Genomic DNA, 26,290 nt, shown 5'->3' with positions numbered 1-26,290 from the left:
ACCAAACAAAATATTGTCAACATTTGAAAAAAAAGAGAGAGATGGATTGGATAGGTGAATCTGTGGAATAATTCATCACATTAAAAAAATTTTAATCACATTTCATAAAGGCAAATTTATATAAATGATGTGCTAAAAAAAACCCCAACAAATTCTTGCCACCGAGTCAATTCCAACTCTTAATGACCATATAGGACTGAGTAGATCTGCCTCTTAAGATTTCCAAAGATGTCATCTTTGTGGGTACAGTCTGCTACCTCCTTATTCCACAGAACGGATGGTGAGTTCCAGCTGCAGACAAGGGCTTTTCAGAGCCCTTTAAATGTTGGGTAGGGTCTGATTTCAGTATTAGACTACACGCTGTATCGGACATTTAGTTGTTGGCCATTTTGATGTCTGATAGTTCACAGCCCTTGGCCATCTTGATGTCTGATTGTTCACACCCCTAAAAAATATAGAAAGCACTTTTTAAAAATCAAATTGTTAAAAAATTAAGTTTAATACTATAAAAAATAAAATGTACATTTAAAACAAAGTTTAACATGAACAATTCAAGTAAATATCAAATAAGAAAAATTAAAACTCATTGTAGAAAATAGTTAAGAATCTAAGATAGATTTGGTGAACAGTTAAAACTTAGCAGTTGTTCCCTGCCTCTGATGAATGCTGGACCTCAGCTGGTTCTCAACATTTTCTGTGTTTTTATTTGTTCATATTAGGGTGTATCTCAGAGATGTTATGTCATTGGAGGTCACCCTCTTGAAGTTGTGTTACATTTTTTTGTGTTTCAGTATATGAAACCCAGGATTGATGATTAAGCAGAATGAGGGTTTCGTGGTCGGGGGATACAGTGTTAGCGGGGAAGGTAAAAGGAAAATGGTATCAAGGAGTTCAAGAAGAAAAACAATGTTTGGAAACTGATAGTGGTCGCAATTATACAATTCTGCTTGATGTGATTAGACTATGGAATAATATATGTATTAACTCCCAATTACTAATTTTTAATTGCTACAATTTTAAAAGTCAAATTGATATGAACATGTCTGATGTTCAGAGAGATGATATATTGAGCTTCAGGAATAAATGAATTCAAAAATAAACATTACATAAAGCACTAAAGTCATGTCATCATCACAAGTGCATCATTAGATGTTTTATTACGTGGAAAGAATCTGATGTTTCTTTTGCTCCAAGCCCAATCTGATGGCAATAGCATTCATTTTACTCAGTTATTTTTAAAAGTTCAAAATCTCCTCCCATGAATAGAATTAGTCTCAGCTACATTGCAAGGTTAAATGTTAGTCTTAAGAAATGATTGACACCAAAATGTGTAAATAAACATTTATGAGCAACTCTGGGGGGAAAATATATATATATATATATATATATATATATATATATATATATATATGACAGATTTTAAACTTAAAAATGAAATACAAAGCCTTACTCATAATTTGAGCCCTGGTCCCTGGTGGCACAGTGGTTAAGTTCTCAGCCCCTGACTACAAGGTCAGCAACTCGAACTTACCAGCTCCGGTGCAGGAGAAAACAAGTAGCAGTTCAACTCTGTCCGATAAGACTGTCTTGGTCAAAATTGACTTGAGAATTGTGGGTATTCATAATTTACTTAACTCTGCTATATTTTCTTCTGAGCCATTAATTTTTGCATTTAATTAATGCCCTTGTTAATGTTTTCCTCAGAATCACTCCCCTTACAAGCAGAATCTTGATGCCAGTTTTTTTCTCTCCTCCCTTCCTCCACCCACTGGTAACCATGAATCTTATTTGGTCTCAATACATTAAATGAAACCAAACTCACTGTCATTGAGTCAATTATGACTCATGGCAACTCTACTGAATTTGTCTATTCTAGATTTCATGTGAGTGAGATCAGATAGTACATTACTTGTTCTTTTTTTTTAAAATCATTTTATTAGGAGATCATACAACTCTTTCCACAATCCGTACATACATCATTTGTGTCCAGCACATTCGTACATGTTGTCATCATCATTCTCAAAATACCTGCTTTCTACTTGAGCCCTTGGTATCAGCTCATTTCCCCCCACCTCCCCGCTTCCCCCTAACCCTTGATAATTTATAAATAATTATTATTGTATATCTTATACCATCCGACGTCTCCCTCACCCGGTTCTCCACTGTCCGTCCTCCAGGGAGGAGGTTATATGTAGATCTTGTCATCTGTTCCCTCTTTCTCCCTCACCCTCCCAATATCGCCACTCACATTACTGATCCTGAGGTGTTCATCTGTCCTGGATTCCCTGTATTTCCAGTTCCTATCTGTGTCAGTGTACATCCTCCGGTCCAGCCGGATATGTAAGGTAGAATTGGGATCATGATAAGGGGTGTGGTGGAGGAAGCATTTAAGAACTAGAGGAAAATTGTATGTTTCATCGTTGCTACACTGCACTCTTGACTGGCTGTCACCTCCCCACAGCCCTTCTGCAAGGGGATGTCCAATTTCCCCCAGATGGGCCCTGGGTCCCCACTTTGCACTCCCTCTCATTCACAACGCTATGATTTTTTTGGGAGGGGGGTCTTTGATGTCTGATACCTGATCTCTTTGACGCCTTGTCATCTTACAGGATGGCGTGCATTTTCCATGAGGGCTTTGTTGTTTCTCAGTTAGATGCCCATTGTTTATCTTCCAACCTATGGGAGTGCAGATTCTATATATTTTGACAACTGGGCACCATCAGCTTTCCTCACCACATTTGCCTATGCACCCGCTTTTTCTTCAGCATTTGTGACGGGGTAGGCTGGTGTGATTCTTCTGTGTGGGCTTTGTTGTTTAATAGCTAGATGGCCGCCTGATTGTCTTCAAGCCTTTAAGACCCCAGATGTTATATCAGTTAATAGCCGGACACCATCAACTTTCTTCACAACTTTTGCTTATGCACCCACTTTGTCCTCAGCGATCAAGTCTAGAAAAGGCTGGTGTGCTTCTTTCATGTGGGTTTTGTTGTCTCTCAGCTAGATAGCTGCTTGTTTATCTTCAGGTCTTTAAGACTGCAGGTGCTATATCTTTTGGTAGCTGGGCACCATCAGCTTTCTTCACCACATTTGCTTGTGCACCCATTGTCATCAGCAATCATGCCAGGCAGGTGAGCATCTCAGACTGCCAAATTGTTAGAACAAAGTGTTCTTGTGTTGAGGGAGTACTTGTGCAAGGGCCCACTGTCCATCTGTTTCCTTAATACTAAACCTATAAATATATGTACATAGATCTATTTCCCGCTCGTCGTATATATTTATATATTTATATGCCTGTATTTAAATCTCTATGACTACTCTTTGCCTCCTAGTTCTTTCCTCTGCTTCTTTGTACTTTCCTCTTATCCCACCAACACGTTCTGCCTTCATTTGAACTTGTTCTTTATGGTTGATTTATTTCACTTTTACATAATGTTCTCAAAGATTATCCACATGTATCCTAACTGCATTTCTCTTTATAGGCCAAAATTACTCCATTCTGTAGCTATATCACATTTTGTTTATCCATTAATCTATTCATTGAATGGAAGTTGATTCCAATATGATAAATTCTAAACCAGGCATGATTAACACTGGCTTTTTGCCTTTATTATAATATTCTAGCTAAGTGGTTATAATATGTATCAAAAGGCAGGGGGAGCATTTATATCACAGTGCTTTAAATATATGATAATAAAATTATGTGACAGAATCTTACCCAGAATACCTTATTCTTGATAGGCACTTGATAAGTAGCATACAAGGACCATATTTGACCTTGTCTAACTTCCCTATGGCCAGGAGGGAGTTCTTCCCACAGAATTCCTGCTCTGGGTTCTATAATTCATTGCAATGGCCACACAGAACACACAGCTAAAACTCTTAATTATGGAGGCTTATTAGGAAAGTTAACTGTTTACCACCCATCAGAATCAGTCAGCAGTAAGAATGCAATCATTGGTCCAAAGCAGCCCCTCTGCTCAGCCAGCAGCCAAGTCTCTGGTCCTCAACCTCTCAGCTTTTAAGTGGTGCCCTGGCTCTTCTGTGGGCAAAGAAGCCAGCCCACTGCTCTGCCTCACCCAGTCTCAAAGCTACTCATCTGCTCTCTCCCCTCTTCTCCATGTTGTAGCCTCAAGTACCTCTCTGGTCTTGGTCACTGCCACTTCAGAGCGAGGTCTCCAATATATTCTCTTGAAAGTCTCTTTTCCTGTTGGCCCTGGGATTTCTCTGTGTTCTGAGATGGCTCTTACACAGAGAGGAATGGGTTTGATATGTGGTTTTTGTCTTTTAACAAACCATATCCTCAAGGAAACAAAAGGAGGTGTCTTGGCTCACACCCTTTACACTACCGAAAAACTCAACTGCTGTTGAGTTAATGCCAACAGCAAACCTATTCAATAGGGTAGTACTGCCCTTGTGGGTTTGTGAAGCCGTGACTCCTTACTGAAGTAGAAAGCCTCATCTTTCTCTGTGTAGCGGCTGGTGGTTTTAACAGCTGACTTTGCAATTAGCAGCCCTAGGTGTTACACACTAGGCAACCAGGGCTTTTCATCAGACTGCCGTGAAAGAGTCAAATTCGTTAGCACGATGACCCTCTAACCTCCTTTACCAATTTTAAGAGAAGCCATCTCTCCCAAGGCACTCTGTTTTCGCCTGGATTCAATAATTCATGACAAAGAACTCACAGACCATACTGACAACTATGGCATTTATTAAGAAAATTAAGAGGCTAAGTTCCAGTCAGGATAGTTCCTCTCAGCCATGTTTACAAGTACACCTCTCTATGGTCCCCAGCTTCTCGGCTACATGGCCCCTTAGCCTCTGCCCTGCTCAGGTCATGTTACCAAGTTCCCAAAGAGCAGGAAACGCACCATAAGCCTGGGCTCTAGCTCCATGGGTTTACAAATCTAGCTCCTTCAAACAAGTGATTGGAGGCAACTTATTCCTCAAGCGATTTGGGGGTTTAATATAACCAAAACCAAACCAAACCAAACTCACTGCCATTGAGTTGATTCTGACTCATTAGTGATCCTATAGGACAGAGTAGAAATACCCCTGTGGGCTTCTAAGACTGTAACTCTTTTACGGGATTATAGAGCCTTACCATTCACCTGTGAAGGAGCCTGTGGTTTCACACTGCTGACCTTGTTATCAGCAGCCCAATGCATAACCACTATGCCACCAAAGTTCCTTCTTTTTTAAAAAAAAATAATTTTATAGGGGGTTCTTACAGCTGTTAACACAATCCATACATACATGCATTCTATCAAGGACATTTGTACACATTGCCATTATCATTTTCAAAACATTTTCTTTCTTAAGTCCTTGGTATCAGCTCATTCTCTCCTCCTCCCCCCATGAATCCTTATAAATTATTATTTTTTCATGTCTTACATTGATCGCTGTCTCACTTCATCCACGTTTGTTTGTCCCCCTGGGAAAGGGTTATATGTGGATCATAGTGATAGGTTCCTCCTTTCTCCCTCCACCTTCCCTTTCCCCTTCCTGGTATTGCTACTCTCATAATTGGTCCTGAGGGGTTTATCTATCCTGGATTCCCTGTGTTTCCAGCTCTGATCTGTACCAGTGTACATGCTCTGGTCTAGCTGAATTTGTAAAATAGAATTGAGGTCATGATATTGGGGGGAAGGGGCAAGCATTAAAGAATGTGAGGAAAATTTTGTTTGGGGTTTTTTTTGGAAATTTTTATGTTTCGTTGATGCTATACTGCACCTAGACTGGCTCGCCTCTTCCTTGTAACCCTTTTGTGAGGGATGTCCAGTTGCCTACAGATGGGCTTTGGGTCTCCAATCTGCCCTCCCCCTTATTCACACTGATATGATTATTTTTGTTCTGGGTCATTGATGCCTGATACCTGATTCCATGGACACCTCACGATCACACAGGCTGGTGTGCGTCTTCCATTTGGGCTTTGTTGCATCTCAGCTAGATGGTTGCTTGTTTATCTTCAAGCCTTTAAGACCACAGACGCTCTATCTTTTGATAGCCAGGCACCATCCGCTCTCTTCACCACATTTGCTTATGCACCCGCTTTGTCTTTAGCAATCATGTTGGGAATGTAAGCATTGCAGAATGTCAGGTTATTAGAATGAAATATTCTTGCATTGAGGGAGTAATTGAGTAGAGAAGCCCAATATCTGTCTACAACCTTAATACTTAACATATAAATATATGTACATAGATCTATTTCCTTATTATATTGTACATGCCTGTATTTAGACCTCCAAAAATGTCCTTTGCTTCCTACCATATATACTCGTGTATAAGCCGAGTTTTTCAGCACAAAAATTGTGCTGAAAAACTGGGGTTCAGCTTAGACACGGGTCAGTGGTACCCCAGTAAGGTGTAACATATCCCTGGGGCCCCCCATAGGTAACGGACGAGCACCCATTTTCTTGCGGGTGATTGCTGTTTCTCCACTGTTTGTTCAAAGACCCGCTGACACTGCATTGCTTTGAATGTTTGTTTACTCACATCTAACCAATTAGAGCCGTCCTATGACGTGGACGGCTGCAATTCGCAGAAGCACCCATAGTGATTCACTTATGCCAGCAGCTGAACTGGTAAGGATGTCTGTGGCTGAGCTCTGTCTCTCCCCTCTGGTCTCTGTGTTAATTTACATCCTACAACCCCCGCCCCTGTGGACTCCCCCCTCTCCTCCCGGCTAACATGTCACGGGGGTTGGGGACATTACCATGAAAGTTCTTTTACTTTTTTTTTTTGAAAGCTCTTGATCAAAGTCTTGTTTTTTTATCCTATTAGAAATGGATACTCTTGAACCAAAACAAAAACACCGGTCATATGAGGCTGGTTTCAAAATGAAGTTTGTGTCAAGAGCAGAAGAGAGCAATAACAGTATTGCAAGTAGGGAATTCTGTGTTGACGAAAAGTGAGGGAGTGGAGGAAAATAAAGGCTGACTTGGAATAGATTCCAAAAGCTAAAAAAGCTAGTCGTAGTTTAATGTCTTTTTATGGGGCTCTAGAGAGTGAATTGCATACATGGGTTATGGAGTGTCATCAAAATGGTTACTGCGTAACACACATGGGAATCCACATACATGCTCTACAAATGGCTAAGGATGACAAATATAAAGCACCAGGCATTGAAAAATTTGCTACGTCAGCAGGATGGTGTACCCGCTTCATGAATAGGTTTCGCCTACTATGTTTGAGACAAAGAACAAAGATTTCCCAGAAATTGCCACAAGACCTTGAAGAAAAAATTATGTCATTCCAGTCATTTATTATAAAACAAAGGATTTGTAATTATGACCTGGCAGATATTGGGACTATGGATGAAACTGCCATGACTTTTGATCTTCCAAGCAACCGAAATGTGGCAAGTTTAGGAGAAAAAAAAAACATTTTTCTCAAAAAAAAATTTTAAAAAACAAACAACATTTTTCTCAAAACCACAGGAAATGAAAAAACACTTAACAGTTGTTCTATCATGTTTGGCTAATGGAACTAACTGCGTCCTGTCATTATTTTTAAAAGAAAGACCTTGCCTAAAAAGATCCATTTCCCACCAAGAATTACTGTGTGTGCACAAGTTAAAGGCTGGCTGGATGAAGATGGAACAAAAAAATGGCTGGAAGAAATTTGGAACCAACGACCAGGAGCAGCCTTAAAGAAAAAGCCATCGTTACTTGTTTGGGATATGTTCAGAGCCCACCTATCAGATGACATAAAAAAAATTGGCAAAATCTAGTAAAGTTACTTTAGCCGTTATTCCAGATGGGCTTACATCTGTACTGCAGCCTCTCGATGTATCTTTGAATAAGCCTTTAAAGACCCTGTGCGAAGGATGTGGCATGAATGGATGTCATCTGGTCAAGCCCGACTAACAAAAGGAGGAAATCTCATGAAGACTGACAAAGAGTTAATAGCAAAGTGGGTTCGAGATGCATGGGAAGACATTCCAGAAGACATGGTGCGACGTGCCTTCTAGAAATGTAGTATTAGTAATGCTATGGATGGCAGTGAAGATTGCGCTTTGTATGAAAATGACAGCAGTGATGGTGATGACAGTGATCTCAGTGAGGACAGCGTCTATGATGACCTCACACCAGCTCAAGCTCTGCATTGGGATACGGATGATGATGAGGAATCCAGTTTTGAAGGCTTTTAACTCTCTACATTTTAGCTTGGTTGCTGATTGAGCTCGGGGAATAGTACTCTTAAGGTATCATTGTTGATACCTTATTGTTTTTGTTGAACCTATTTCCCACTTACTGTGCTGGTTTACTAATGTTAAATGACTTGTCCTTTTATTTATGTTTTTTATTTAAAATAAATATTTAAATACATTACCCCACTGATGTCTCAATTTTTAGTAATTTTATTTGTTTTGATTATTGAAACTCACCAGTAGCTTCTGCATTTTCCACCCTAGGCTTGTACTCAAGTCAATCGGTTTTTCTGGTTTCCCAGGTAATAATTCGGTACCTCGGCTTATACTCGGGTCAGCTTATATTCGAGTATATACGGTAGTTCTTTCCTCTATTTCCTTTTACTTCCCTCTTGTCCCACTATCATGTTTGGCCTTCATTTGGGTTTCAGTAATTCCTCTCGGTTACATTGCACTTGATCAAACCCCACCAGGCATCCTATGCCCTCCTCACCATCAATTTTAGATCATTTATTTTCTTGTCCCTGGGTTTGTTGGCCTCCCCCTTCCTTTCCCTCACCTCCCCCTATCCTGTGTGTCTCCACCTCCCACCCCACCCCCGCGGAACTGACAGTCCCATTGTTTTCTCCTTTGGATTGTTTATTCCAACTATCTTATCTAGATAGACATGCAAAAACAATAATAAGCACAAAAACTAAACAAAGCAAAACAACAAAGTTCCATCTGGGTTTAATGTAATATACTTTAAAAGGCATTGCCAAGGTATGCTCCTAAGGAACATCATGAGTAAGTTAATGATTCTTAAACTTTAAGATTTCATGAATGTTGTATAAACTGTCTTTATAATCCACAGTGCAAAATTGTTGGTAAATAATTTCGGAGATCGAAATTATACAGGGCTGCTGTAAGTTGGCAAATGTTTTTTTGGTATGAATGGTAGGGGACATAGCAATTCCTCTACCCTAAAGAGGGTCCACACCCTAATCACCAAATGTCAATTCAAACTCACAATGACCTTATATAGACTTCCCAAGACAATAAGTCTTTACAGGAGCAAACTCATGAACAGATACTCATGAACAGATAATATATATATGGATATATATATATATATAATCATTTTCTAAAGGACTCTTAATTTACATTGCTACCAGTCTTTATGATATCAATACTTTTTTTGTCCTTTAGGATGTCCTTTGTGCACCATAAGGAATATTCACAGTAATTTAATTGTTTATAAAAGTTTTTCCTTAATTAAAATTCAACCAGCAAATCTGACTATTGTTATGTAAATTTTAACAATAGTCACTTTTCACAGCTCATAACCATAGTAGCTTTAACTTTCAAGATTAATCTGATATATTCTCTAATAGGCCTAATTTTCCTTACACATTGTGGGTATTAAAAATTGGCAAAATATGCACAGTTCATTTGTAAGCTTAGTGTAAAATAGTAACACGAAAGGCTTGATTCTTGGGCTGTGATCTGAAAGGTTGATGGTTCAAACTCACCAGCCACTTGAGGGAGAAAGATAAGGCTGTTTGGTTTTATAAAGATTTCCAGAGGGAAGGGAGCATTAGACCTGATTGTGATGATGTATATACAACTCTTTTGAGAAGCAGTTTAACGATAGAAGGGTATGATATGTGAATATTATACCAAGAAAAACCAAACTTGACCTATGGTTAGCATGCGTGAAGGAGGAAAAAATTTTGCTTAGGGGGTATGGAGTTCGTTTATTTATTTGGAGTTCATTTTAATTGTGGTGGAACAATTTGGAGAGGGATAACAATAATGGTCATACAATACAAAGAGTATAATCAATAGTACTGAAGTGTACGTCTAAAAGTTGTTGAATTGATGAATATTTTGTTCATATTTTTGCCAAAATTTAAAAAAATACATGAACAACAATGAGTACAGGGAAATAGAAAATTTTCTATTTCTAAAATTGACTGTGGTAAAGGTTGTACGATTCTTCTTCTCTATGGTTGCTGCAAGCCGAGCGCTCACTTGTACGATTCTTCTTGATAAGGTTGAACTGCTCGATTGTATCATGTGGATGAAGTGACGATAAAACTTTAAGAAAAAAAGGATTTCTAGTCTTGACATCCCTTAATAAGGTCACTATGAAGAAAATGGAACTAATGGCACTAGGTTTCTTTGGTTTTTTTTGGTTTGGTTTTATTGTTAATTGCATGCTGAGCTTTCTTGCTTTTTTTTCTTCTTGTAGATATTTCTTTATGGACTGAAGATATTAATTAACCCAGTGTCTATTTTGCATGGAGTTCTTGTTGACACTGTGGTTAGTGCTTGGATGCTCACTGGAAGGCGCTGCTGGTTCAAACCAACCAGACAATCCTCAGGAGAATGGTGAGGCAGTCTACTTCTTCTTTTTTTTTTTTTTAACATTTTATTAGGGACTCATATAACTCTTAGCACAATCCATACATACATCAATTGTAAAAAGCACATCTGTACATTCTTTGCCCTCATCATTTTCAAAGCATTTGCTCTCCACTTAAGCCCTTTGCATCAAGTCCTCTTTTTTCCCCTCCCTCCCCACTTCCCCCTCCCTCCTGAGCCCTTGATAATTTATAGATTATTATTTTGTCATATCTTGCCCTGTCCGACATCTCCCTTCACCCACTTTTCTGTTGTCCGTCCCGCAGGGAGGAGGTCACATGTAGATCCTTGGAGATCAGTTCCCTCTTTCCAACCCACTCACCCTCTACTCTCCCAGTATCGCCCCTCACACCCCTGGTCCTGAAGGTATCATCCACCCTGGATTCCCTGTGCCTCCAGCTCCTATCTGCACCAGTGTACATCCTCTGCTCTATCCAGACTTGCAAGGTCGAATTCGGATCACGGTAGTTGGCAGGGAGGAAGCATTTAGGAACTGGAGGAAAGCTGTATTCTTCATCGGTGCTACATCGCACCCTGGAGGCAGTCTACTTCTGTAAAGATTTCCGCACTAGAAATCCTATGGTACAGTTTTACTCTGTCCTATTGGGCCACTTTGAGTCTGAATTAATTTGAGGGCAGAGCACATGATTTTGGCTTCCTTTGTTTAAGCCCTCCAGCCAATCGTAGGGAGAAAGGTGATGCTATTGTTCGGTAACAATTTACAGTTCATAGGGTTGCTATGAGTCAGAATCGATTTGATGACTGCAGGTTATTTGGGGGTTATATGTTGCAAATATTTTTCAAAGTCTGTCATAGATTTCAACTATTTATGGTAAATTTTACCTAGTAGCTACCAGTGTTAACTGGGATTCTGTGCTAAACCTTTTTATGTCTACACACTTCCCTCAGTAATTTCATTTAACCTCAGAGTTAAACACCATCTACAATCTGTTACTATATAGACAATAATCCCAATGCTCTCTATCCAGTTATCAGTGAGGTGGGGGAGATGTATTTAGCTCACAAACTAACCAACCCAAATTCACTGCCATTGAGTCAGTGTCCATTCACAGGGACCCTACAGGGCAGGGTAGAACTGCCCCTGTGAGTTTCCCAGACGGAAACTGTGAATGGGTCTTCCTCAGACTGCTGTTTTCAAACTGTTGACCCTTTCAGATCACTAGCAGGGCTCCTTTACTTAGCCCACGAGCATTTCAAAATCAGTGCCACGTATCACGTTGACCCAACCTGTTCTATTTTTCCTATCTCAGAAAATAGTACCAAGACCTACTCGGCTGCCCACACTAGAACCCTAGAAGTCACGTGGAACATAACTGTCTACCTCTTCATTGAAAAGGCTCTGCACAGCTAGTGACTGAGCAGTCTTACCATCTAACTTGCTCTAACCTTACTCTGCTTCAACTATATGGAACTTGCATTTTCTTGTTGTACTTACTCAAGGTATTAATATGTACTCTTCAGTTAATAGAACATCCCTTCTTTCTGGCCTAATTCCTGTTCGTTCTTCCATTTTCAACGTAACTGATCCACCATAAAAACATTTTTATTTAAATCCCCAATGATAGGTCTCCATGGTGTCTACTTTCATATCATCCTGTACTACTTGTAATAAATTGCTATAGTACATATCACAGTTATCACCTGTATGATCATCACTTTAATGTTTGTTTCTGCCAATAGGCTAGACCACAAGGGGAAATAAACTGGTTGCTTTGGTCACTCCTATGTGCTCAGTGCATAGTAGTACATGGTAGAAAAAACTTACTGCCATCAAGTCAATTCTGACTCACAGCAAGTCTGCAGGAGAGGGGAGAACTCCCTCTGTATGGCTCTGAGACTGTAACTCTTTCTAGCCGGAGAGTCTCGTTTCCGCCTTGTGCTTTCGTACTGCTGACCTCCTAGCAGCCTGGTGTGTAACCCCCCAGGCCACCAGGGCTTTCTGGGGCATGGTAGAGCAAAGCGCTAAATAAATAGCTTACATGAATACTGAATAAATACAATTTCTTTTATAATTCATGTAGGTTCACCCACACTGCTTGTTCTTTGGTACAAGTACTGTTATTTTCTCCGAAGGGTTCCCCACCACCTTCTGTGTTTTCTAATTTGTTTTTCAGCACCCTTACACAGAATGAATTTCTGACATATAAATCTGATACTACTCACTGGTTTAGGATTTCTCAATTAAATCAGTATAAAGTGCCATGGGAAGCCTTCATAATTTTACTTCTACCATTGCAGGCTAACCTTGCTTGACTCCTCCAAAGGCATCTAGGCAACAAACCACTCGGATTTTCTTGAACATTCCAGATTCTGACTACTTACTTTCTTACACCCCAGGGATTCTACTTAAAATATTTTCTATGACCTATTTGTACCCTCATCTGCATGGGAATAACCTATACCAATCTTTAAGCCCAACCAGGTATCCTTCAAGACACAGCTCAACTGTCACCTCCTCCCAAAAAACTGTCCTGAAACGCTTACTCTGAACAGGGGTTGAATCCCCCTCTAAGTCAATCAGTTAATCAAGAAAATACATTTTAAAAGGCATATGTATAAGAGATTTCAGAGTAATTTATAAAATTGGAAGCAACTTTATAAATCTACAGTAGAATGGTAAAAGCTGCTAAATTATATGTAGGAGAAAAAATTAGAATGAAGATAGTGAAAATGTTATAGTAACTCGGATGCTATGACATGGTAAGTGAAAAACGTTCAAAGAAAACTATATCACATTAAAACAATAGAGAAATATGTAGACGTAGACATTGGCTACAAGAGAAAATGAAAATTATGAGTGTTTAAGTGATAGAGTATGATTTTATTTGCTTTTACTCAGCACTTGGTTAACGTCGCCATGTTATCTTCTCAATGGTGGCTAAGCTAATTTAAAGGTAGAGAGGAAGCCCCTGGCAAGACGATGACACCGTGGCTGCATCAGTGGGCTAGAACAGGACGACTATGAGAACTGTGCAGGACCAAGCAGTGTTTTGTTCTGTTGTACATGGGGTCGCTATGAGGCGGAATCAACTCAGTGGCATCTGACAACAAGAAACAGAACAAGAAACTTCAATCTACTTCCTTGCATAAGCTTATGTAGTTTTATGCTTATATGTGAGTAAATATATACCCTAGCTGTTCCCTGACAGACCCTATAAGCAAAGGCACCTCAATACAGTAAGCATGCCTACCACTGCTCTCTTAATACCATTGTTAACTAACAGGAAACAAGCTCCTTAGATAAATCTAAGGCAGGCCAGGATAAGTGCACAATGAACTCACAGAATTCTGTTGTACTACAAGGAAGTCCCCCCACCAAAAATGAAGTGGGAATGTTACAAAGATAGAGAAGCCAGATTGAAGGTACTACTACTAGCTAAATCTGAGACAATTAATCACCAAAATTATTAAATATATATTTAGAGATGAAAGCTATGATGGGCATACATCTAACTCTCAAATGGTGTAGGAAAAAAATGTGTAACTTTACATATTCATATAGAGAAGGCATACATAAGAACAAGCAAATACAGAAATGGAAAATCATAGGATGCCAACAGTTCATATGGATAATAAAAAATGTGGTGGACAAAAGGCTCTTTGCTTAGAGGAGAATGCTGTGGGCCAAGTGATAAATGTGAAGGGAGTGCTAGATAATGTTAAATCATCATTTTGCAACTTTTATGGTAAAAGCTTATCAGCTATAATGGATGCTAATCTCAGGGAAATTTTTTATGAGAAGCATGCTATTTACACAATCACTAAATGTTTCCTCATGAATAGTTATTAATTATCAGGAAGAAAAACTAATTAATTTAAAAGACCAACCTGGTACATATCTGAGCAGATACACAAAAAAGACCGGAATTTTTTGTCAAAGCTATGTATTTAAATTTTTTTACAAAACAACCTTATCACATTCAAAGCACTCTCCATTATACTTTATACATCTGTCAAATCTGCAATTCCATTCTTGGAAATATTTTTCAAACTCATCTGTTTGGATGGCTCCCTTGTTTTTTCACCTCTTCTATGCCTTCATTTGTGGAAACAAAAAGAAGTCATAGAGAGCCAGGTCAGGAGAGTAAAGTGTATGGGGCAAAAGAGGCATGCTGTTTTTTGCCCAAACTAGTGCACTGAGATGGCGGTGTGAGCAGGTGCATTGTTGTCATGGCAAAACCAAGCTCCGTCTACCATAAATCAAGCCTTTTTTTGGTGCATGGTTACACAATCTTTTCAGAACCTCTAAATAGAAAATTTGATTAACAGTCTAATCTAGTGGAACAAACTCTTAAATGCACAAATCAACATTTTCATCCATTTGGGAAGTTGATGATGTCCAGAATGAGGTTTATCATCCATCGACATTTCATCTATTTTTTAAAAAACGTTTTATTAAGGGCTCATACAACTCTTATCACAATCCATATACATCAATTGTATAAAGAACATCTATACATTCATTGCCCTCATCATTTTCAAAGCATTTGCTCTCCACTTAAGCCCTTTGCATCAGGTCCTCTTTTTTTACCCCTCCCTCCCCGTCCCCCTTCCTCATTAACCCTTGATAATTTATGAATTATTTTGTCATATCTTGCCCTGTCTGACATCTCCCTTCACCCACTTTTCCGTTGTCCATGCCTCAGGGAAGAGGTCACATGTAGATCCTTGTAATCAGTTCCCTCTTTCCAACCCACTCTCCCTCTACCCTCCCAGTATTGCTACTCACACCCCTAGTCCTGAAGGTATCATCCGCCCTGGATTCCCTGTGCCTTCCGCTCCTATCTGCACCAGTGTACATCCTCTGCTCTATCCAGACTTGCAAGATAGAATTCGGATCATAATGGGGAGGGGCGAAAATGAAGCACTTAGGAACTAGAGGAAAGCTGTATTCTTCATTGGTGCTGCATTGCACCCTGACTGACTCATCTCCTCCCCTAGACCCCTCTGCAAGGGGATCTCCAATGGCTGTCAAATGGGCTTTGGGTCTCCACTCTGCACTTCCCCCTTCATTCACTATGGTAAGATTTTTTTGTTCTGATGATGCCTTATACCTGATCCCTTCGACACCTCGTGATCGCACAGACTGGTGTGCTTCTTCCATGTGGGCTTTGTTGCTTCTGGGCTAGAGGACTGCTTGCTTACCTTCAAGCCTTTAAGACCCCAGACACTATCTCTTTTAATAGCCGGGCACCATCAGCTTTCTTCGCCATATTTGCTTATGCACCTGTTTGTCCTCAGCGATTGTATCATGGAGGTGTGCACCCAATGATATGAGTTTTTGTTCTTTGATACCTGATAACTGATCCCTTCAGAACAGGCTGGTGTGATCACACAGGCTGGTGTGTTCTTCCATGTGGGCTTTGTTGCTTCTGAGCTAAATGGCGGCTTGTTTATCTTCAAGCCTTTAAGACCTCAGATGCTATATCTTTTGATAGCCAAGCACCATCAGCTTTCTTCACATTTGCTTGTTCACCCACTTTGTCTTCAGCGGTTATGTCGGGAGGGTGAGCATCATAGAATGCCAATTTAATAGAAGAAAGTATTCTTGCATTGATGGAGTGCTTGAGTAGAGGCCCAATGTCCTTCCGCCACCTTAATACTAAATCCATAAATACAAGCACATAGATCTATTTCCCTATTCTCGTATATATTTACATATGTACATGTCTTTGTCTAGACCTCTATAAATGCCCTTTGCCTCCCAGCTTTTTCTTCTATTTCCCTTGACTTTCCTCCTGTCCCGCTATCATGCTCCGTCCCCACCTGGGTTTCAGCAATACCTCTTCATTACCTTACCCTTGATCATGCCCTACCAGGCCTGCCACACCCACCTCACTACCAATTTGGATCACTTGTTGTTCCCTTGTCCCTGTGTTTGTTAACACCACTTCCTTACCAGCACCACCACCCGGAACTGTGTGTCCTATTGTTTTTCCTTCAGCTTGTTCATCCAGCCTATCTTATTTAGACAGACCTGCTGAGATAATAACATGCACAAAAACAAGACAGAGAAAAATCAAACAACAATATACAGCAAACCACTAACAAAAACAAAACACAACAAGAAAGAAAAGCTTGTAGTTAGTTCAAGGATCGTTTGTTGGCCTTTAGGAGTGTTTTCCAGTCCAGTCTGTTGGGGCGCCACACCCTGGCCCCAAAGTCCACCTTCAGCATTCCCTGGGGACCTTGCCGCTCCATTCCCTTGCTGTTCCGCTGCACTCCCCCAGTGCTTTGCCTCGGTGTGGTGGGATCAGGTCTGGCGCGATTCCCACACTGTGTCTCCGGTGCTGTCCCCTGCAGGGCCATGGGTCAGTGAGGGGCGTCATGTCTCATAGTGGGGCTGGTCATGTGGACCTCTCTGTGGACTGGCTGTTCTAATTAGGGTCATCATCCTCAAGGCCTGGTGGGCCAGGATGTGCTCCACTCTCTCCTACTCCCCCTTCATCTGCTCCTGTGTATTCCAATCAGATATGTCCCTCTCCCGGAGCTGCAGATTCATTGCCGTCCTTTGAAATAAATTCTTCTGGGGGGAGGGGCAGGCATCCACTTAGTATTTGGTACTGAGGCCAGCCGCCCCCCACCCAGACCTCTCCACTGGTTCCCTACTCCACGCCAGAATGTTGCATTCACACCTTGGGGCACTGGGTTGAAGTCTGGTCCCTCTTTCCCTGTGGAGATATAAACAATACCCTCCCCTTGGGTGGGTTAGCGCCCCATGCCCCCACTACCCATTTCTTCCTTATTTTCATCCTTTTTTTTCCCCCACCTCCTCCCCAGTTGTCTACCATGTGCATCCCTGGATTTGATCTGGTCCCTGCCATACTACACGGTCCTCACCCCAAAACTTTTGTATACAGTAGCTTTTTCCCTATTACCCCTTTTGCTTTTTTTTTTTTAATGCTTACCTCAGCGGGCTTATGTTGTATTTGCCCTATTGTGCCTGACTTACTTCGCTTAGCATGATTTCCTCTAGTTCTTCCCATGCAGCTATGTGCTTCATATATTCATCGCTGCTTTTTAGTGATGCGTAGTACTCCATTGTATGTATATACCACAGTTTTTTAATCCAATCATCAGTTGATGGAAATTTGGGTTGCTTCCAACTCCTTGCAATTGTGAACTGTGCCGCAATGAACATTGGAGCACAGATGTCTGGTCTTGGTTTGTTCCTTGCCTCTTCTGGGTATATGCCCAGATGCAGGGTCGTATGGTAACTCGATTTCCATCTGTTTTAGGTATCACCAGATTGATTTCCATAGTGGTCCTACATACTTACAGGTCCACCAGCAGTGGATGAGAGTTCCTGTCTCCCCACAGCCCCTCCACACTTGTTGCTTTCTAATTTTTTGAACTGGGCTACCTTTGAGGGTGTTAGGTGGTACCTCATTGTTGTTTTAATTTGCATTTCTCTTATAGCTAAAGATCAGGAACATTTTCTCAGGTTTGTTGGCCATTCGGATATCTGCCCCTGTGAAACTTCTGTTCAAGTCCTTTGCCCACCTCTCAAGTGGGCAATAATTTTTTTTTTTCTTTTTGGAGGCTAGCAGAGTATTGTAGATTTTAGTAATAAGGCCTTTGTCTGATGTGTCATTGCTAAAGATGCTTTCCCAGTCTGTGGACTCTCTTATTACTCTCTTGGTGAATTCTTTAGATGCACACAAGTGTTTTATCTTCAGTATATCCCATTTGTCAATGTGTGCCTCCTCTGTATGTGTGCCCTTCCCTATTTCTGATAGCCTCTGTATTCCCTGTGCCAAAGTTCTCAAGTTGGTCCTAGTTCCCTCATTGATGGCCCTAATAGTTTGGGGTATATCTTCAAGGTCTGTGATCCACCTTGAATTTATTCTTGTGCATGGAGTGAGATAAGGGTCTTGCTTCATTTTTCTGCAGGTAAATATCCATTTTTCCCAGTACCACCTGTTAAAGAGGGCATCTGCTTCCCAATGGATATTTTTTTGGCCCTCATCAAAGATCAGTTGTCTGTATGCTGATGATTTTATTTCTGGGGTTTCAGTTCTTTTCCATTGGTCTGAGTATCTGTCATTGTACCAATACCATGCGGTTTTGAGAACTGTGGCTGTATAGTATGTGCTAAAGTCAGATAAAGCAAGCCCTCCCACGGTGTCCTTCTTCTTGAAGAATTCTCTGCTAATTCTTGGCTTCTTCCCCCTCCATATGAAGTTGGTAATCAGTTTTTCCATTTCTTTGAAGAAAGATGATGGTAATTGTATCGGGATAGCATTAAACTTATATAGTGCCTTTGGCAGAACTGACATCTTAACTATATTGAGTCTTCCAATCCACGAGCATGGCATATTCTTCCATTTGTTGAGGTCGCTCTTGGTTTCTTGTAATAGTGTTCCATAGTTTTCCCTATATAGATCTTTTGTTTTTTTAGTCAGGTATATCCCTAGATATTTCAATTGTGTTTGGTTATAGTGAAGGGTACCACCTTTTTGATCTCTTCTTCTGTGGTCTTATCTGATGTGTATAACAGTCCGATAGACTTCTGTTGGTTGATCTTGTATCCTGCCACTCTGCCAAACTCCTCTATTGCTTCCAGTACTCCCCTTGTGGAACTTTTGGGATTTTCCATATATAAAATCATATCATCTGCAAATAACGATAGTTTCACCTCTTCCTTCCCCAGATGAATACTTTTGATGTCTCTTCTTTGCCTTATGCTGTTAACTAAAACCTCTAGCACGATATTAAATAAGAGTGAGGACAAGAGGATTTCATCTTTTTTGAAATGAGAAAACCTTGAATTTTTCTCAGAGTGATGTCCTTGTAAAGTGTGTTCGACGTCACAACAGTTTCTACAGCATTTTTCCGAAGCCGGAAACAAAATTTCACAGCTGCTTGCTGTTTTATTAAATCAGCCTTTATAAAAAACGAGGTTTAAGTAAAACTGCTTTTATGAAAACATTCACTGTGACCACAGAGAACCTTCCCAGTTGACGTCACTCAGTGCACTAACTCAGAGTGAGTTGCTTGATGCTTGCCTAGCAAGAAAAATGTGTACTATGAAATTTCCGGGTTTTTTGAGGTACCTCCTCATATAATGGAAACTGCAGCCTACATATTGATTGTTGTTGTTTAGTTATCAAAATTTAAAACGTCATAGGACAAATGGTAAGCCTCTTCTAGAGGGGATACTATGAGAAGGTAGAAACATTACCTGCACAAGAGTCATGTTGCATCCTGACATCAGACAATACAGAATGAGGAACTATCAACGCGGGAGCAGTGTAGAATATGTGCGATAGAACTGTAGTCATCAAAATCATAAAAGACAAAGGTTGTATAAGTGTACCAAAGGAAGCTAACGTAAAGAGATATGACAACTAAATGTACTATCCGACCCTAAAATTGGTCCTACACTGGAGGACTGCTATCAGAAAAACAAGAGCAATGAGATAAAGGAGTTTAAAATGTGTGTGTGTGTGTGTGTCCTACTGTGCCATCAAGGTCTCCTCTCATACATGGTACAGCAAGTGCTAAATAAGTAGCTATTTGGGAGTACTTAAATACGGAATAAATAAATCCAACGTCTTTTATATTCATGCACTTACACCCATATTGCTAATTCTTCGGTGCAAGTATTGCTACTTTTTCTGAACGGTTGCCCACCACCTTCTGGCATTGCTTTTAGCTTCTTGCTATTGTGAATTGTGCTGCCGTTAACATGGGAGAGCATGTGTCCTGTCTCTTACTTGCAGTATTGTTGGGTCCTAGAAAATTTCCATTCCTAGTTGTTTTAGGCAGCTCTGTATCACTTCACACAATGCTTGTACATTTACAAGCCCAACAGCAATGTATGCGAGTCCCAGCATTTGTTTTCAGTTTCTTTTTGAATCGGGTAACTGTTGTGGGTGCAATGTGATATCCCATTGTTGTTTTGATTTTTATCCCCAGGAGAGTTACTGATCATGATTATTTTCCATGTTTTAGCCATTTGAGTGCCATTTAGAGGTTACACACTGAGCTGTGGAATGCAAGGTCAGCAGCTCGAAACCAGCAGCCCCTCCACAACAGAAAGGCAGGGCTTTTAATTCCCAGACATAGTCTCAGAAACTCACAGGTGGCAGGTCTACTCTGTCCTACAGGGTTGCTATGAGTTGACAACTTGACGGCAGTGAGTTTGGGTTTTGCTTGTTTTTACCTACTTTTTATTTGGATTTTTTTTTCTTAATGAGGTGTTGCGTACGTCTATAGATTTTAGGCCTTTGTCCATTATATTCTTGCTAAAGTTTTTTCCCCCAGTCTGTGGACTCTGTTTTTTGTTTTAATTAATATTTACTAGTGCTTTCAAGGAACTCTGATGGCACAGTGCTTAAGCATCCAAGTGCTGATGAACAGATTGGCAGTTTAATAGCCACATGGGAGACAAATACCTGGCCCTCAGGATTGCAGCCTAGGAACCCCTAATAGGCACTTCTACTTTGCCACATTGGAGCCCTGTGCTTTAGTCTATGTAACTAACAACCATTTGAAAAACACATTTTTAATCATTTTACTGGGGTCTCGTACAACTCTTATCATAATCCACACATCCATCCATTGTGTCGAGCACATTGTATATTTGCTGCCATCATCATTCTCAAACCATTCGCTTTCTACTTGAGCCCTCAGTATCAGCTCATTTTTCTCCCTCCCTCATGAACCCTTGATAATTTATAAATTATTATTTTGTCCTGCTTTACACTGTCCGATGTCTCCCTTCACCCATTTTTCTTTTTTCCATCTCCATGGGAGGAGGTTATATAGATCCTTGTGATCGGTTCCCCCTTTCTACCCCACCTTCCACTTACCCTCCTAGTATCATTACTCCCATTATTGGTCCTGAGGGGTTTATCTGTCCTGGATTCCCTGTGTTTCCAGTTCTTATCTGTACCAGTGTACATCCTCTGGTGTAGCCGGATTTGTAAGGTAGAATTGGTAAATCATGATAGTTGGAGGATGGGGGGGCGGAAGAGGTAGCATTAAAGAACTAGAGGAAAGTTGTATGTTTCATCATTACTACACTGCACCCTGAGTGGCTCATCTCCTCTCCAAGACCCTTCTGTAAGGGGATGTCCAGTTGCCTACAAATGGGCTTTGGGTCTCCACTCTGCACTCCTCCTCATTCACAGTTAAATGATTTTTTGTTCTTTGATGCCTCATACTTGATCCCATCGATACCTTGTCATCACACAGGCTGGTGTGCTTCTTCCTTGTGGGCTTTGTTGCTTCTCCGTTAGATGGCCACTTGTTTATCTTCATGCCTTTAAGACCCCAGATGCTATATCTTTTGATAGTCGGTTATCATCAGCTTTCTTCACCACATTTGCTCATGCACCCGCTTTGTCTTCAGTGATCGTGTGGGGAAGGTGAGCATCATGGAATGCCAGTTTAGTAGAACAAAGTGTTCATGCATTGAGGGAGCACTTGAGTGGAAGCCCAATGTCCGTCTGATACTTTAATACTACACCTATAAATATATGAATATAGATCTATTTCCCCATCCTCATATATAAATATATTTACATATGTACATATCTGTATTTAGACCTCTATAAATGCCCTTTGTCTCCTCCTTCTTTCCTCTATTTCCTTTTACTTTCCTTTTGTCCCACTAATCATGCTCCACCCAATGAGAGCGTACTGTTTATATCTCCACAGGGAAAAAGGGACCAAACTTCAACTCTGTGCTCCAAAATGTGAATGCAATATATCGGCATGAGGCAGGGAACCAATAGAGAGGTCTTAGGGGCTGGCCCCAATCTCAGCTAAGTGGACAGCTCCCTCTGCCCACAAAAGAATTTATTTCAGAGGACAGCCCTGAAGCTGCAGCTCAGGAAGAGGGACATGTCTGATCAGAGCACACAGGAGTAAATGAAGGGGGAGGAAGAGAAAGTGGAGCACATCCTGACCCACCAAGGCTTGAGGACAATATCTCTGCTTAGAGCAGTCAATGCACAGAGGACCATATGGCCGGTCCCACTACGGAACACGACATCCCTCACTGCCCCATAACCCTACGGGGGACAATACTGGAGACACAGTGTGGGAATTGCACCTGATCTGACCCAAACGCAATGATCTGACCCACCACACAGAGGCAAAATGCTAAGGGCATGCAACAGAACTGCAAGGGGAACAGAGCAAGGAAGTCCCGAGGGAATATCAAAAATAGACTTTAGGGCCAGTGTGTGGCACTCCATCAGATTCTATTGGAAAACACTCCTAAAGCTCAACAAACAGACCTTGACCTATTTATAGGCTCTTTTTAAAAATTGTCATTGGTTTTATGTTGTGGTTCCATTTTCTTTTGCTGCTTTGTTTTGCTCTGTCTTGGTTATATGCATATTATTGTCTCTACATATCTATCTAGAAATCTGGAGGAGAAAACAATGGGTAGGACGGTTCTGGGAGGACATGGGAGCGAGGTAGGCAGGGGGAAAGAAATAGGTGTTAACAAACCCAGAGACAAGTGAACAAGTGATCCAAAATCAGTGGCGAGGAGGGTGTAAGAGGCCTGGTAGGACTTGATCAAGGGCAATGTAACCAAGAGGAATTACTGAAACCCAAATGAAGGCTGACCACTTGAAAATTTTGTTGTTGCTGCTAGGGGCTGTCAAGTTGAAGCTGACTATGGTAATGACCTATGTATGCTGAGTTAAAACAATTTCATAGATTTTTCAAGGTAGTGACCTTTCAGAAGCAAATCCATAACATATAACAATTTGTGCCACCTGGAGACTTCAGTTTTCAAGTAACTATTAGTTTAAGTAAGATAATTTGAGATAAAAATGCATCAGCTATAGTTTACTCATTAAAACCAACAGGAACAGGGCACTGAAATGTAAGAGTTCCACACTACCTATATCTATTGCTTATTTTCTGATGACTGTATCAGTTTGCAAGTAAAATCCCAAATTTAAAATTATTTTTTCAACCTTATTCCTATATTAAGTAAAGGAGTATGCTGAGATGCAAAGTGGGTGGGTGGAAAAAGTGATTTATAGTCTGAAGATGAAAGAAAATTGGAAAACTACTGCTTTAAAGAAGTACTTATATAATTACTTTCTTCCCCATAAAGTACATTATCTTGTGGAGCACTCAATTTCTGAATTTGATATCTTCCCTTTTTTCTTTGAAATTTAGTAATTCAAGAATTAGTGCCCCCTTGTGGTCAAATGTGAAATCCTTAGTTTACAAGTGACCATCTTTTCTAGGTAAAGCATAAGAACAATGCTATTTGATTTTGTTTGTTACGGTGAATTTAAAGTTTTATTTGAACATGCTTAGCTCATTAAATAGTATTTTAACTAAAGTATGTCTTAAATAGTCTAATCATAAGCACTACATACCCTTTAACCTGTTCAAAGTGAAGGTAATAGCTGCGCCTACCTCAATTGCTTCTGTGAAAGTTCAAAGATGAAAAAAATTCAAACAAGTCCCAAAATTTAAAATACAAACTTGAGTATACCCCATTCCAGAAGGAAGTTTATGCAATGACTACTAGAGACCAACGATCCAACAGGTTGTGGGCTGACATGAAGGACACCATAACATGAAGAAGCAAAAGGGCACAGAGATGAAAAAGACCAGAATGGATGCTAGAAGAGACTAGGAAACTTGCTCTTGAACACAGGGTAGTAGCAAAAGTGAATACAAGAAATGTCAAAATAAAACAGTGCAGCAGAAAGGATGCCTTGAAGAGGACAAAGTATTATAAAGAAATGTAAAAAATCTGGAGTTAGAAAACCAGAAAGAATATGCTTGACATTTCTCAAACTGAAAGGACTGAAGACAAAAATTAAGCCTGGAGTTACAATAGTGAAAGGTTCTATGGACAAAATATTGTGTGGTGCAGGTAGCATGAAAAGAAGATAGAGGTATTCTGAGTCACTGTGCAAAAAAGAAGTGCTCAACCTTCAACCATTATAGGAGAGAGCCTATGATCAAGAACCAATGGTTTTAAAGAAGTCTAAGATAACAGTGAAAGAATTAACAAAAAACAAGGATCTAAGAATTTGGTAAGAGTATCCATTGAGACATTTCAACAATCAGACACAACTCTGGAGGTGCTCATCAGTCTATAGTAAGAAAATCCTCAGGGCAGTTGGCCAACCATCTGAAGAGTTCTGTACTTGTTCCCATTCTAAAGAAAAGCAACCCAGTGGAATGTGGAACTTACAGAATGATAATATATCACACACAACTAAAATTATGCCAAAGACAATTTTAAATGATTGCAACAGTAATTCCAAGGCCCAATGGAAAGCACATGTTTGAATGATGGGGGCAACAAATGTACAACTGTATTTGACGCAATGGATGTATATATGGATTGTGGTAAGAGCTGTACAAGCCCCAATTAAGTGATTTTTTTTTTAATGATTCTAACAATATACACCAAAAGGATGTTACTTTGAGGACTAAGGTACATCGTTGTGCTTATGGTGCACCTGTATGTAGAAAAGGCAATCACTGGGAAACAATGGCATGGTGAGTGGTTCAGCCCAGATACAGCAATTTTACAGCAGAAATTAAAAAACATAGCAATACCTCAAACATTAAACTGTTAAGAGCAGAGATGGAAAAAGCAAAAATCATCAACAATGCTAAAATCCAGTCTAAGCAATGAAGTTTTTACAGTTTCCTCATAATTAGCCCTGTGGCAGGTAGGATAGCTTTCCCAGATAAATTACTATGAAATGTTTACCAAAAAAAGATCAATGTCATTTACTATCACTGTGAACAGTTTTTGAAGATGAACAGTTTTACTTAGTTCTTATCCTTGCAATTACTTTCCGTTGGATCACGTTTCTTAATCTGCACCTCAGTTGTCCTCATCTGTAAAATGATATAATACAGACTTCAAAGGAGTATTTTAAGAGGAAAATACAATACGCAAAACGTTTTTTAGCAGAGTGCCCGGTATTTAGCACAGCCAAAACACGCTGTTAATATTTTATCAATATGTCACAAGACAGAAACCCATCTTTGCTACATCCAGTTTACTTAGCACACCATTTTACCTCGTGGTACTGGTGATACTCAACGCCTGCCAAGTTCACATCTCCCAAACTGAGCAGAATGTTTAAGGAACAGAAGGTGTGAGACCGTGATTCGATGAATGCTCCGTCTTAAAAGGCAGCTTGTTACCAGGAAGGACGCCAGCAAACTTCAATAATCACTAACTCTCGGCTGTCCTGGAAATTTAAATCCAACCACGCCTCCTGTGTGTTCCAGGTTTGATTCACACTCCAGACTCTTGACAGATCCAGACCACGTGCTTACTATTTTTGCTGCAAATTACTAAACGCCTCAAAGCATTGCCTTCTCCGCCTGTAAACTGAGACATAATAGCACCTACCTGGTAAACGCTGATCTGAAGTTTCACAGCCACAACTGAAGGAAAGCAAGCGCTCAATACTTAGCGGGACGTCTAAGTTTGCACACACGGTCTCACATGCGCTTCCCGCTGTTGGGTCAAGGTTCTAGCAGAGAGCTGGTGTTCCTTTCGTCTTAGCCGACTCCTGTCTGCTGCCCTGCAACAGTGGAGTACTGTCTATCCGTTGAGATGGACGTGCACCTTTTTTGGGCTCACAGCCCCCACCCGGTGACCTCCCACGCGCGGCAGACCACAGACCGCGCTGCACGCAAGCGCCAGCGTAGAGCGGCCGAGGCGGCCGAGCCAGAACCGCGTTTGAGGACTAT

At 40.5% G+C, this 26,290-nt stretch overlaps 2 long non-coding RNA genes across 2 annotated transcripts in view; one reads left to right on the top strand and one right to left on the bottom strand.

The window, feature by feature from the left end:
• LOC142461488 (uncharacterized) lies at nt 1-26,290 on the bottom strand. Its single transcript, XR_012786908.1, has 3 exons — nt 25,947-26,290; nt 5,873-6,054; nt 1-445 (listed from the first exon to the last, which is right to left on the bottom strand). It is a non-coding gene; the product is annotated as an uncharacterized LOC142461488 (long non-coding RNA).
• Nucleotides 10,405-26,290, top strand: part of LOC142461487 (uncharacterized) — a 60,210-nt gene continuing 44,324 nt past the window's right edge. Inside the window, exon 1 of the long non-coding RNA XR_012786907.1 lies at nt 10,405-10,522. This is a non-coding gene — a long non-coding RNA (uncharacterized LOC142461487). The remainder of the gene's footprint in view (nt 10,523-26,290) is intronic.

This window comes from Tenrec ecaudatus, chromosome 11, assembly GCF_050624435.1.
Source record: "Tenrec ecaudatus isolate mTenEca1 chromosome 11, mTenEca1.hap1, whole genome shotgun sequence".
NCBI lineage: Eukaryota > Metazoa > Chordata > Mammalia > Afrosoricida > Tenrecidae > Tenrec > Tenrec ecaudatus.
This window is presented reverse-complemented; position numbering and strand designations above follow the sequence as displayed.